This window comes from Chinchilla lanigera, unplaced genomic scaffold, assembly GCF_000276665.1.
Source record: "Chinchilla lanigera isolate Chin_1 unplaced genomic scaffold, ChiLan1.0 scaffold00008, whole genome shotgun sequence".
Classification (NCBI taxonomy): domain Eukaryota; kingdom Metazoa; phylum Chordata; class Mammalia; order Rodentia; family Chinchillidae; genus Chinchilla; species Chinchilla lanigera.
In genome coordinates, this window is record NW_004955409.1 from 21,638,286 (window position 1) to 21,651,413 (window position 13,128).

At 36.7% G+C, this 13,128-nt stretch overlaps 1 pseudogene; it reads left to right on the forward strand.

Annotated features, from left to right (window-relative positions):
- LOC102007523 overlaps positions 1-13,128 on the forward strand; it is a 76,733-nt pseudogene that overhangs the window by 296 nt on the left and 63,309 nt on the right.

A 13,128-nucleotide genomic window follows, 5' to 3' on the forward strand; every position in this document is an offset into this window, starting at 1 on the left:
AAAAAAAGATACAGAGAAGACCGTGGAAGAAGCCAGGGAACCCATGTTTGTGGAATCCCTGGGATCTTCCACAGTCCTGAAGCACCTCCAGCGCCCAGAGGAGCCACAGCCACTGGAGACCCCCGGTTGGTTTCCAGTTCTGAAGGGGCCGCGCGAGCCCGCTGCTTTTCTGTGTCTCCCCTCTGCTTGCTCTAGGGGCGGAGTATTTCATAGAGGTGAGAGACAGAGTACAACTGAGAAGGGTAACTTGCAGAATCCTAAGTTTCTAGTTAAAGGACAAAAAAAAAAAAAAGAGTCCTAGAAACCAAGCAATTTTGAGGAAAAAAGTATAGACGTCAAGAAAATGAATAATAGATGCACAAAATAGTTTCTACTGGCTAAAGATGGAACTATTTCATCAGCCCAAACTGAATAATTACTCTGATAGATTAAAGCAATAAGCCATTTGTTCATACATGTTTACGTCTATATAATCAGTGACATGCAAAATAGTTATAAAATATGAAAATAATAAAACAATTGACTATTTCAAGTGTTTCTAGTACACCAGCTTATTCGGTTGGTAATTGGTAAATAAATGAAAAATGTCTGTGTTGTCACTGTCTTCCCATATGGATCAGATTTCAGATTAACCAAATAAATGACTAGGGGAAGATTTTTCACGAGATTCACAACTAATAATTGCAAAAGAAATAGCAATGCTGTAATTAACTCTTTAATGTGATAATGGATTTAAGAAACAATCACCAATGGCTGATGAGCCCATTAGGTACAAAATATTTAGGGAATTACAGTGTGGGGATTCAGTTGATACCTCGTGCACCTACTCATCAGACTCACCATCATGAGAGAGACAAGAGCTATGTGCCTCAGCATGTGATACAATAAGAAGTAAATGAGGCATGATAGAAAAATGCAATGAATGTTTAGTTTTTAAATGTATTACAGTAACATTGCCATTAACCCCTCTCAAAATACCCCTTCTTGCTTCAAACACACTTATTTCATCATCCCTGCCACTTTCAGGTCGGGAAGTAGTACTCTTTCGTGAGAGTCTTTAATTACACTGTTATGGCTTCCACCGTGTCCTGAATCAGTTTAAACCATTTATCTTTCATGGCCATTTTGATTTTGGAGAAGACAGGAGCCACACACTGCCAGATCTGGTGAAAAGGTGAGTGAGCGCACAGCATGTTTTACAAGCCTGCTTTTCTGCTGAGCAGCACTCATTCATCAGATTTTTGATCACATCTCATGAAGACAGAAAACACTTTCAGAACTGTTTCAGAAAGTGGCAAGAACGTGCGAGGACTGTGTTAGAAGCAAGGGGAAGTTTTTTGAGGGGGATTGATACTCATGTGTCTTTTACTGTAATAAATGTTAAACATTCACTGTGTATCTTGATCACCCTTTGTACAGCATTGTTCATGAAGTATCTTTTAAAGAGAAGAAAGGACGCTAATTTAATCAATTATCTGTATATAACTTCACTTACATAAAATCTAGAAAATATCGGGACATGAATATGTAAAATTAAACCGGGAGAAACAATAGGTGCAATCCAGAATTGGGAAATTCTAAAAGATAAATGACCCAATAGAATCAACAAGTAAGTGGAAGGAAGAAAAAAGAGGGAAGTATTATAGATGAAAAAATAATTAGAGGAGAGGAAACTTAAGAGACATAGCAAACAAATGCAATGCATAGGTCTTAAGATCCCAAATTCAATAAAGTATGAAGAGATATTTTTGAGACAAAGAGGAACAATAGAACAAGAGCTGGGTGTTAGCTAATATAGAAGAATAAATGTCAAATGCGTTTGGTGTGCTAATGGTCTCGTGGTTATGATTTTTTAAAAGCTCTTGTGTATTAGAGAAACATATTTAAGTATTTATGTGTGAAATTATTTGATGTCTGGGATTTACTATAAAACTCTCCAAATGTACACAGCTGTTACTAATGCATTAAACTACATTAAAAAGTAAGTAAAATTTGAAACTCCATATTGATTTTGTAGCACTACTCAAAAGAAAGAGCTGTTTGTGGTAAATAAGTGTGTCATAGTTTGCCATATTTCACATCAAATTTCAACTGGCTGCAGTTCAGTCTGTACTCAATGTGTAATACACGGCCTGCCAAATGCTATTATGTCTGAGCTTGCACACAAAACTATCTAAACTATCATCATTGTACCCCATCTGTCCCACATCAACTGAAAAAATAGTTAGATCACTAGAGATGCTCTTGTTTGGACTTTGAAATAAATCTTCTCATTGATTTTCTCATTATAAACCATCCTACTCCTTGGGGTCAACAGACTTTAGTCATTCTGAATTACTAAGACCTACTGTCTTTGTCCCTTTCTTATTGCCAGGACAAAATACCTGAAACTTGCAACCTACAGGAGGAGAGGTTTATTTTGCCCCACAGTGACAATTCAGGGCCCTCGGGCTCCAGGGTAGAAATGGCACAGGAAAGAGGTATAGTGGAAGAAGCAGAGAGAGAAAAGGGAGGTTCTGGGAAGTGAGATCTACCTACTCCAGTATCCCTCCTCCACGACCAGACTCTACCTCCTAAGTCTGCTACATCTACCATCCCCAGGTCCAGTCTTGTTCCAAGAACCATGCCTACAAGTTCATGAGGCCATTCTCATTACAAACCATCACAACACAACAGACTGCTTAAGTTTTCTTCTGCTTAAATTTTGGTTCAGAGACCAAATGGCTCAGTGCATAACTAACAGATTAATTCAATCTTTCCTCCAAAGCAATTTGATCACCATCGTCCCTTTAAAACCTTCCTCACAGCACCATAACCTCTCCTTATATAATTTTACTTACAGAAAATTTAGACAAACATCTCGCCATAGCTTCAAAATGAAGAAAGCAATCCCTTCCCTCTGATGACCACATCTTGAGGTGTGGTCCTCCAGAATTTCTGAGCTATTAATATTTGATTTCTTCAGCACTTGTTGTAAGGAAAATGCACAGTACAGGCCAAATGAACACTGGGCAGAAATTCTATGTTGATGGAGAGTAACATCAATCCCAGTGTCTGTCACAGGGATGTTAAAGGAATCACAGTAGCCTTTTTTGAAGCACAGTCTAGTTGAAGGCTTGCTAATTTCCTGTCTGTTTATTCTGCTGCCCTGTGCCACTGTTTGCATTAAACTAACATCTCAAATGAATTGGCAGTTGAATGAGCAAAAAAAAAAAAATCACAGGATCCTTGCATAAATGCACAGGTTGTCTCTCCATTTAGTAAACTAATTCTCGGGTTGTCACACACCTTTGCTGTGATGAGTTCATATACTTTTGTTTAAATTCCATATACTAAGGCCTAAGATAACGTAATTGAAAACTTAGTTTTGTTCTCAAAATCACTTACAAAAACATTAACAGCCTGAACCTTCTCACATCAGAGCAATTTACATTAATATTAACTACCTCCACTTGAAAAAAATCATTACTGTTTAATTACTGATCCTCTACTCTGTATTGATTAAATTTGAAGCTGCACTTTCAGGAACTGAAAATCAATTGATTGTTGATTGACTATGCTAATATAAATTGTATTTCAAAATATGTCTGCCTTTAACAAACAAAATTCCCAGAGGAGAATTTTGATACATAGTGATCTCATAGGGTGAAAAATCCAAAGAATTTTTACCTTTCCTTAAGTTTTTAGATGCTGAGTGTTGGAATGTTCATAGTTTTGACAAGGCTTATATTCTTTGAACAAAATAAGACTACTTAGTTCTTTCTAAACAGATATGTTATACTCACTCCAAAATCATCCTAACCATCCCACCAAAATAGTTCTGTGAATGTGAGAATCCTTCATGATTATTTTTGTGTGGAAACAATTACTACAGCAATCACTAAAAATTAATCTCTGTGAATTCTTTCCAATTGCAGGATTGGGTGTCTTCGTTGTACCTTTATAGGATATTTACCTATCCAGTCCATGAAAAAAAACTAGAACACAGCTATTTTCTTTATTTCATTTTTCTAGCTCCTCAGTTCCAAATCTCTCAATGGAATATGAACCCAGTGCAAACATTAAGTTGGTTTTCATGGAACACTAATCTTAAGCATGCAAATTCCTTTCCAAGAGCTGAGATCTTGATAACAATAGGTTTTACTACAAGATAACTTGGCTCTGTCTTCTTCTCCTTCCCTCTCCACATCATTCTTTTCTTGCCTCTAACTCATCATTTGACTGGTGATCACGAACAAAAAAGCAGTAATGCCTGTAGTCATTTTCAGAGCCCATACTACCAAAAGCTGAAAATGGACTCATCCCAAGTATTACCTTAGGTCTCACTCCGCATCTCTTTGATTTTTCTCTTCCTTTTGGTCTTTGTCTGTTTCTGTCTATATAAATTTTCTACCTGTCCTTTCTCTGTCCTTATCTACATTTCTAAACTTTTTGCAACTCCTCTTCCCTCTTCTCTTCACTTTTAAAATTCTTGTGACTTTTTATTCCTTCTGTGTAAAATTTTTCCTATCCTGTATTCCCTATTCTAAGAAATTTCAAATACATCATCATACAGCTATCCAGATAAGAAACCCGGGCATCTTCAGACTCCTGCTGCTCTTTCAAACACAGTGCTGTCCCGTTGCTGACTCATGTTGATTCTGTCTGACAAATAACGTAGAAGTCTGAAATACCCTCTCCCCTTGCATTAAACCATCAACCATCTCTTGCTTGCAAATTACAATACTCTCTTTATGCATCTTTCCATCTCTTTTCCATTGGGTAACAAGTGCAATCTAATCCATACCTACCCTGTGCAACCAAAGTCATTTCTCTAATTCACTTACAAGTCCAAGTCTCTGCCATCTTAGAATCCTCCAGTGATTCCAGATTTTCCAAGATTCCACATGGAATACAGCACAGTGAAACCTGTTTTACCCTTCAGTCTATATTCCACAGTTTGAGCTTCAGCTCTTCCTCCACAGCCTCCCCAACAATAGGCACACCCCTACACTCCAGGAACCTACAGTCTCTTTCCTCTTTTGTATCCAACTCTGCACCCATGCGTGTAAATACCCCTCCTCCAATTGGTTACAGTATTATTGCTGTGCTTTACATACTGCTATTACATACCTTATCACATTGTATTATAATCACACATTAATAAGTACCTATAGAATGAATTCTTTGAAGATGAAGTTGTACCTTTGCATAGTGGTTAGCTCACATTATCCCTGTTCCACTGTAGATATTTACTGAATGCCTTCAAAATAAAAAGCTACTCTAAACATTTTGTTACTTGTTGAATGGAACTCTCCATTTGACTCTAGGTGGTGCCCACTGTGGGAATTCAGATTAGAATTGGAAGAGTAGATATGAAAGAAGCATATTTTCAAAGGTAAAGCTCAGAAGTCCCCTGGGAAACAAATTCTAAGTCTTAGATGTATCTGAAAGTGTCTTATAAACAAGACAATGGCTGTATAGGTCAGCTTCCTGTTACTGAGACAAAATAATCTATACCCACCACTTAAAGAAGATTTTTTTTTTTTTTTTTTTGGATCACAGTTTCAGATGATTCAGTCTATGGTTGGCTGGTTCCAAGGCAGAAATGGTCTGGTGAAAAGGAATGATGGAAGAAAGGCATGATGGAATCTAGGAAACAGAGAAAGAAGGGAAGAGCCAGAGACCAGGGCACTTCCTTCCAGGTCATGCTCCCTATGACCAGCATCTACCAACCAGGTCCCACCAGCTAACCACATATTTAGCTATGTGTCATCAATGGATTAATTCACTGATGAGAACAGCACCCCCGTGATCCAATCACCCTCCAAAAGCTGTTCCTCTATGACATGAGTCTTTTGGGGGATAGTTAGACCTAAATCATAGCAATGACCTCACAAGTAACTTATAATGGACCAAAAGTATCTCTGGGAGGAAATGAATTAAAAATCTGACTCTCTCTCTCTTTTTTTTTTTTTTTTCTTTTTTTTTTTTTTTTGCTGTACCTGGGATGGAACTCATGACCTTGTGCTTGACAGGCAGGCACTTATGCCACTGAGCTATATCCCCAGCCCAAAAAACCAACTCTCAATGTCAGAAGAAAGGGGCAATTGTGGGCATGTTATAGCTCACTATATACATCCTAGCACCAGACACCAAGCAAAAGGTTTAAAAGAGTGTTCACCAAAAACACTGTAAATCATGGAAGCACAGTCACACTGCTTCTAAGGCACACTAAGATTCTTCTGGAAATGGGAAGGGGACCAACAGGTGGTGGGAAGAGGTGGGAGGGTAGAGACAGGGTAGTAAAAAGAATTAAGATGCACTATGTGCATGTACCAACTCCTTACAGTGAATGAAATCAGTATGTACTGTAAAGCAAAGAAAAAGTACTGCTTTATATTTATTATTTAAATATTTTAAAACAATGCAAGGAGAATAGTCATCCTTTGAATACATTCATGATCTTTTCATCAGCTTCTTAATTAATACCATATTGACAGTATTTGTCAAAAATATATATTTTCAAAATGATCCTCATGTTTTGTTATATAAAATTATTAACAGCCATCTTACAATTGATGATTATTAGTAAATTCAGAATTGTTGAGATCCAAAATGGATTTTATTTAATTTTCTGATGTTTTCTTATACATAATATTTCAGTTAAAAATATGCCATAATAAGCTAACATGTTAGACAATAGCTTAATTCACATCCTTCTACATATGGACTCATTTCTTTCTTTGTGTTATTTGTCTTCAAATTAACCAGTCTTTTTTCCCCTTCAAGCTTTCTTAAGATTTTTTTTTTTAGTTAACAGATTTTATTTTTCAATAGTCTTAACTTTTAGAGCAATTTGGGGTTTATGGAAAAATTGAGAGAAAGGTAGAGAATGATGCTGAATACTCCCTGTGCTCACACACGCATCGCCCTCATTATCGACATCCCACTCCAGAGCAGTGCATACGTTAGCAGCTGATGAACCTGCATCGACACATCGTAACCACTTGAGTCTCTGATGTACATTAGAGCTCATGATTGGTGCTGTGCAGGCTACAAGACTGGGCCAATTGATAGCGGGCTGTATCCTGCTATGGATTCTTTTCCATAGACAACAATATTTTAACTGAGAAGGTTCTCTCTAGACAGCTGCTAAGGTACCTAGAAAACCCAAAGGGAAAGCCCTCTAGGTACAGAATATTCTCAATTCTAATTTTGTTGTTTATATTTCAGTATTTAAACATTCCACCCCAATTGTTTCTACTGCTGTTGTTTTGGGTCTTATTGATTGTTTTGTGCCTCACCTAGATTCCCTTTCTTCAAGAATATTTTACAGGAAAACTTTACTTGTGATTCTAATCAACATCTCACCAATTATGGATACTGTAAAATCATGTTTTTCTCCCTTTTACCTCATTCCATTAAAGAATATAAATTTATCCAAATAAGAACCATAGCTTCCTCAAAATACTCTCCCCATAGTCAAGATTGACCCAGATTCAATTATAAAATTTCAGAATTAAGTCGAGCACACAATTTGAGCTTTTGTTTAGTTTGTTCAGTTTTTTCCATGTTTGTGTAGGGATCAGTCCTGGAATCTTTCTATTTGAAGGCAAAAAGAAAAACCAATTATATGGACAGAGAGGGAACTGGCTGATATATAGCGTGGCCAGGAGCATCAAATATTACCTCAACATCCCACAGGGAAAGCAGCCACTTCCATCCACATTCACTTGGTTTGACCAACTCTGCATGCTGTCCTTAAAAGAGAGGTGTTAGTTACACAGAGTCTGGAGGAGTTAAAAAAGAGGGTTAGCACTGGCTGTGTTTCCAGATGTAAATATGTATTCCTGGGTGCTCTATTCATCCATGGGGGTCTCCTACATTACTAGATAAGACCCAGGCAGAAAGTGGATGCATAAAAAGGGTGCTTACTAAATCCATACAGCCATATGCTAATCGAGGATTAGAAATAATAATTTGCTTTAAAAAAAAGAAAAGAAATCAAAGCACATACTAAATAATACAAGATGCTAGTTTAACAAGCATAAACTTTGACTACACTTACTATTAACCATGATAGTCATCCTAGACAGAAGAGAGCTGTCAGAAAACTGGAGGCTCTAAATTAAATTACCAAGTAAGAATGGTGAGAATAGAGCCAGGAACTTTTGAATTAATTTTTTCTAACCTTATCTGTGTGTAATGAGGCCAGAGACAGCATGAACTGAACAAGTTATATTACTAAAATGTTTTCTAGTCTCTCTGAGAAATAAACATTAAATTAAGTTAATATACTTTTGAAAAAATTCCACCTGAGGATAGCAGCTCTCAGAAGAAGCAAATTTTCTAATCCGGGGCTGCAGACTAGGTATCTAATGTACGTGCTTGGGTTGAGGGTTAAAATCCCCTAATACTATGATAATCAGTATCTGCACAAATCCTTTGTTCCCTAAGGGAAAAATGTCAACTGAAATCTTTTTTAACTTACCAAGGGGATAAAAACATACATCCAGTATAAAGAGAAGCAGACATTGCCCTGGCATCAGTAGACACAGTTTTGGGGGCTGGTTGTGACTCTTGTCCTTACTTTGCTTCTCTAGCCTCTGGTTATTCTCAAGAGCTTCGAATATGCAAGAAGGACTAAAATTCATGAGTTCCCATGTAGCCCTGTTCACTAACCCACACAGTTTCCTTTGCACTGTAACTTGAAATCTTGTTGTGGTGTCTCCTGCCGAGTTCTGTTGTCCCGCATACCTTCTGCTATTCTGGGTCTCTTCTGGTTCCATATAAATCTTAGGATAGTTTCTTCTAGTTCTGTGAGGATGCTGTTGGTATTTTTATTGGAGTTGTATTAAATCTATATATCAGTTTTAGTAGTACAGCTATTTTGACAATATTGGTTCTGCCTATCAGGAAATAAGGGATATCTTTCCATTTTCTGGTAACTTTTTGATTTCCTTTCTCAGAGTACTGGAATTTTGGTTATAGATGTCTTTCACTTCTTGGTTAGGTTAATTGCCAAGTATTTAATTTTTCTTTCCTCTTTTTTTGAGACAGGGTCTCGCTATGCAGTTCAAGCTACCCTTGAATTCACTGTATAGTCCAGGCTGGTCTTGAACTTACAATGATCCTCTTGCCTCAGCCTCCTGAGTGTTGGGATTACAGGGGTTCAACTCCACACCTGGTTTAATTTTTCTTTATGCTATTGGGAATAGTATTATTTCATAATTTTAGTGATAAAACAGCACGGTTCTTGCACACACACACACACACATGCACACACACACATAATCAATGGAATAGAACAGAAGATGATGAAACAACCCCATGAACACTAAGTCACCTACTCTTTGACAAAGGAACCAAAAGTGTACACTGGAGGAAAGATGGCCTCTTTAACAAATGATGCTGGGAAAATGGTTACACAATTGCAGAAGATTAAATCTAGACTCATATCTATCACCAGGCACCAATATAAAATTAAAATGATCAAAGACATAGACATTAAAACAGAAAAACTGGGGCTGGGGATTTAGCTCAGCGGCAAAAGCGCCTGCCTGGCAAGAGCAAGGTCGTGAGTTCAGTTCCTGGTACAGGAGAAACCCCCCCCCCGCCAAAAAAAAAAAAAAAACAGAAAAACTACTTTGTTAGAAATAGATAAAACTCTTGAAGATGTAAGCACAAGAAAAAACTTTCTAAGCAATCCCAATTAATAAGAAGTAGCACCAAAAATCAATAAATAAGATTATATAAAAATTATAAATCTTTTACACAGAAAAGGAAACAATCAGAGTGAGGAGACAACCTATAGAATGGAAAAACATTTCTACTAGCTACCCTTAAGACAGAGGACTAATATCTACAATTTACTTAGAACTCAAAAAAAAAAAAATCAGAATATGCAAAATAAAAAACCCAATCAAAAAGTGGAAGACTAAAATAAATACACATTTCTCAGAAGTATAAATGGCCAATAAATACATGAAAAAATGCTAACATCTCTGGCCACTAGAGAAATGCAAATTAACAAAACATTCAGATTCATTGTTACTCCAGGAAGAATGGCTGCCATCAAAAAATTCAAATAACAAATGCTGGTGAGGCTGGGAGGTGGCAGGAGAACTTGTTCTCCATTGTTAGTGGGAATGTAAACTGATGCAACCACTGTTGACATCACTATGGAGATGCCTCAAAAAATCAAGACTAGCAACTCATTTATCCCAGCTATTCTTCTTCTAGATATCTTCCTAAAAGAGTTAAAGATACTATACCACAGTGATACATACATACCCATGTTTATAGCAGCAAACTCATGATTAAATCTTGAAAGTACCCTATATATGCATTAAGAGATGATTAGATAAAGAAAATGTGGCACAGTATTTTTATGTAATGGAGTACTACTTTGCCATAAAGACGGACAAATTTGAGTCATTTATAGGAAAATGGCTACATTTTGAAACCTTAATTTTAAGTGAAATGCATCAGAGACACATAATCACATGTATCACACAACTTCTCTTATGTGAGAAACTCAAAGTAAAACAAAATAAAAGATAGACAATGGGAAACAGGGAGGTAGATCCTCTGTAAATGGAAAGGGGATACTGAGACAGAGGAAGGAGAACAGATTGGGAATAAAAAGAAGTAAGATCTGTTAAGTATATGTACCTACTCCCTAAGACAGATGTAAACATATGTGTTACAAACATACTAATAAAAATAAATACAGTTTTTGAAAAAGTTTCCTAGGGATCGTCTTGGTCTTTTCCACATTCTTAACAACTTACCTTAAAGTATCACATTGCCAAATGATGTTCTTGCTTAATCAAACTCCCCACTCTGCCTCTTGGGGACCCTGGACCACCCCCAATCTTTTCCTCCATTGACGTCCATATTATCCTGTTATGATTTGTGTCTAGATGTCACCCTAAAGCCTCATGTGATGATGCGGGGGTTGCTTTTCAGAGTGGCTGAATCTGGAGTTTGTGACTGGTTCATTGTCTAGTGCTGGGATTGGCAGTGTGAGTGCTCCCCCGCCGTAGGGCAGGTAGCCCGAATACAATATGAGGGACAGAAAGAGGCTTGGTTTCCCCTTTTTGCTCTTGTTGCCACCAGGAACTGTTGCCTCTCTGCCATGCCACCCTTTCCTTGGAGCCAACTGAAACCTCTATGAACTTTGAGCTAAGTAAGCCTTTTCTTTCTTAACTTTGGGTGTTGGGTATTTTATCCCTGCAATGAGAGAAAAGTAACTAAGACACAGCACAACAATGAGGCTACAAACTCTGTTGGGCTGGAACAAAGTGTTCCACTTTGCCCTCTCCTCAATCACTCAATCCCTTCTTCTCCCCAGTAAAAAATGAGTGCTCAACAAATTCTTTCCAGTGGCACAAATTATTTCATGACTCTTGTTGAGGAACTAATACTTCATCTCACTTTAGAAGAACAAAATAAAAAGATTTGGTGGCATATCCTTGACCTCATTATCAGAAGTAAACAATCCCATATAATAAAAATAAACTCAAATCAAAATAACCCTGGCTTGTGCAGTCGTCTAGATGAAAATAGAGCAAACATTCACTTTTGGTGGGAACTCTAGATTAAGGAGTTACAATGAAAATAAAACCAAAATCTCTTCCAAAACATTTTCTTCCTTATGATACTGGAACTCATCTTTTGATGATTTCCAATTCACAAATCATTGAATTGAAAAGTAACATTCAACTTTAAAAATGTTTATCTATCATTTATATTCTACAACTATGTTCCCTTATTATCTAATTCTACTATATCCTTAATGGGAATTTATATAAATCCAACTAGGATGTGGAAAGAGACCTTAGAGACCACACACACACCAAAAGACAACTACCTTGATCTATTCCTAAAATGTTAAAACCTAATCAACTACAACTTAGCCAGAGAAATTTCTTATACAGACAGAAAGAGCATGCTCCAGGTATCTGATCTGAATTCTGATACTGATTTGAGTACTAGGTCAATTTACCTGGAAGAGGTAAACATATTCATTTGGCTGGAAAATGCAATGTATTTATGTGATCACACTTTAATTGTATGAGTTACTTATAAGCCTGCTCTCAAGCTCTAAACTTGTCATGCCTGCTTATTGTCAAATAGTTTTGCTAGAAAAAAAACTCATGTTATGAGAGAGTCTTGCTTGGAGAGCTCTCATTTGGTTAATAAACAATTAGTATAAACACAGCTTCGGATGGTATTCTTGTCTCACAGAGCCTTAGATGCTAATTTTCTCTATTTGTTTACTCATTCATTTAAAACATATATTTAGTTTAAGTAAACAAACATGACCTCATCTTAGATTTTTGCACTTGGCTATTTATAATCTGGTTTGACAAAAAAGTAGATGTAAGTAGGAAGTACCATAACGTGTGAATTGGTAATTGGGAATTAAACACATTCAGCAATAAAGGGTTGTACTTCATTTAACTAATTCCTTTCAAAGCAGATAATCATTCCTTACACTTTGTTATTGCCATAGTCAGATTTAAGAGATACTGTAATCTCAGCAGCATCAAAATCAAAATACTTCAACAAATCTGTAGTATTCTGTAGTTACAGCTGGAGCTCAGTGAGGTCAGTGTAAGCAGCACTGGCCAGAAATGGGGCCACTGTGCTTTTTAACAATGCAGGTATTTAGGTAAACAAGAATTGTCACTGTCTCTCTCATATTTATGGTTTCTTTTAACAGTCTTTCAACAATCTTTCTGCAAAACAATAATCATAAATAAATTGAAGGAGCTGGGTATTGTGGCACACACCTGTAATCCTAGCACTCAGGAGGCTGAGACAGGAGAATCACTGCGAGTTCAAGGCCAGGCTGAACTCACTACAAAGTGAGTTCAAAGCCAGCCTCAACTGCATAGCAAAACCCTATCTCAAAGAGACAAAAGCAATAAATAAATAAATAAATAAATAAATAATTACTCAAAGTTTAGTTCAAACTAACAAATAGTCCATAAACATTGAAACTAAAGCCAAAATGAGTAAAAGTGTCAAAACAGCCACATTTAATTACTGACTATATTATTATTTATTTTAAGTAAACAAATTATACACAATTGCATTTTTTATTAAGCAATATTGAAATAATGATAAGTTCCCTTT